This window comes from Aristolochia californica, unplaced genomic scaffold (genome assembly GCF_029961685.1).
Source record: "Aristolochia californica isolate CCGP_79_NKW_82.1479 unplaced genomic scaffold, dmAriCali1.0.hap1 SCAF_10, whole genome shotgun sequence".
Lineage (NCBI taxonomy): Eukaryota > Viridiplantae > Streptophyta > Magnoliopsida > Piperales > Aristolochiaceae > Aristolochia > Aristolochia californica.
Window position 1 is genome coordinate 22,851,102 of NW_027181771.1, and position 2,050 is coordinate 22,853,151.

At 43.8% G+C, this 2,050-nt stretch overlaps 1 non-coding gene across 1 annotated transcript; it reads right to left on the reverse strand.

The window, feature by feature from the left end:
* Positions 1 to 422: 422 nt before the first annotated feature.
* On the reverse strand, positions 423 to 529 carry LOC137943296 (small nucleolar RNA R71). Its single transcript, XR_011110633.1, has one exon. It is a non-coding gene; the product is annotated as a small nucleolar RNA R71 (small nucleolar RNA).
* Positions 530 to 2,050: the final 1,521 nt, after the last annotated feature.

A 2,050-nucleotide genomic window follows, 5' to 3' on the forward strand; every position in this document is an offset into this window, starting at 1 on the left:
TCAAGTTAGGAGCTACCATGGCCAATTAGGGTGAACCATTACAGTTACCTGCAGCAGGTGACCGTAGAGCCCTGAGGGATTATTCTATCCCATCCCACTTCACATCACCTTCTTGCATTATATTGCCACCCACTATTGCCGCCAGTTATGAGTTGAAACCGGGTGTGATCCAACTGCTACCTACGTTCTATGGGTTGGAGAAGGAGGACCCATATTACCACATCAAGGAATTCTTAGGTATTTGTGCAACTTTCAAATTCCAGAATTTCTCAGATGACTCTATCCGGTTAAGACTTTTTCCATTTTCACTTAAGGATAAGGCCAAGTCTTGGCTTAATTCCTTGGAGGTGGGCAACATTACTTCATGGGACACATTAGTCACAAAATTTTTATCCAAGTACTTTCTCATTCAGAGAACTACAGCCCTCAAAACAGAAATCTCCAACTTTAGGCAGCAGGAGGGTGAACCCTTTTATGAGGCTTGGGAGAAATGGAAGGATTTGATCTGTAGGTGTCCGCATCATGGGTTTGAGAAATGGCATTTAGTGCAATACTTTTATCAAGGTCTTACACCCCAGGTTAGATCCATGGTAGATGTAATGAGTGGTGGGAGTTTGATGGGTAAGAGTGCTAGTGAGGCATGGGACTTCTTTGAAACGTTGAGTGATCAATCTCAGCAATGGGGTTCGTCATTTAATGTTGATAGGAGATCCCACGAAGCCAAAAAAGAGGGGGTCTATACGAGGTTAGTGAAACACCCATGCTCATGGCCAAGATTGAGTGGTTGACTAGAAAAATTGATGCCCTTATGGTGTCCAAGATTTCACCTGCTCCTAACCCTTCTATTGTCTATGCCATATGCTCTGGTTCATCTCATCCCACACAACTGTGTCCATCTAGTTCATCCAACCCAGAGCTCATTGAGGAGTTGAATGCAGTCCAGAATTTTCATAGACCAAACTAGAACGATCCTTTTTCGGAAACTTATAATCCGGGTTCGGCTAGGCACCCAAATTTCTCATGGTCCAAGGGCCCACAGGTTGGGGGTCCTCCAGGGTTTACTCAACCCCAAGCTCCGCGCCCACACATTGATTCCACAAAAACCTTCACTTAAGGATACACTTTAATTATTCATGCAGAATACACAGTCCTCCATTGCTAAACTTGAAATGCAAGTGAGTCAGTTGGCCAGCCACATGAGTGAACAAGCACAAAATAGACTCCCGAGTCAAACCATTCCTGACCCCAAAAGCACACATGAGAGTTGGTTGAGTTCCAAACCCCACCATGAGCAAGCCAAAGCCATTACCACCCTTAGGAGTGGTCGTGAGTTGAACAATGGGGTAGGGACCACTAAGTCTAAGGACTCAAAGGATGACAATGGGGACACATCATTGAGTGAAGAACCTCCAAGTTCTCCACCAACAGCCAAGCAGATCCCTAACCAAGTCCCACTAGCTCCTTATCCGCAGAGGTTATTGGGCCCACCTAGGAAAGGAGATAGCATGCATGAAACGTTGGAACTGTTTAGTAAGGTTCACATTAACATTCCACTTCTTGATGCTATTAGGCAAGTCCCTGCCTATGCCCGATTTTTTAAAGACCTTTGTACATAGAAGAGAAAACAACATGTTAACAAAAAGGTCTTTCTTACTGAGAATGTAAGCTCAATTCTGAAGCACAACACTCCTCCTAAAGTTAAAGATCCTGGATGTCCCACAATTTCATGTGTCATTGGTGAACATACCATCCAAAGAGCTCTTCTTGACTTAGGGGCAAGTGTGAATTTGCTTCCTTTCTTTGTGTACCAGCAATTAGGTTTGGGGGAATTGAAGCCTACTCCCATCACACATCAACTAGCTGACCGTTCAGTCAATATACCACGAGGAATAGTTGAAGATGTTTTGATAAAAGTAGACAAATTTCTGTTCCCGGTTGATTTCATTGTTCTTAATACAGAACCAGTAGTCAATGTGACCAACCAAATTCCTGTCATCCTAGGACGTCCCTTCTTAGCCACATCTAATGCTATCATTCATTGTAAAAGTGG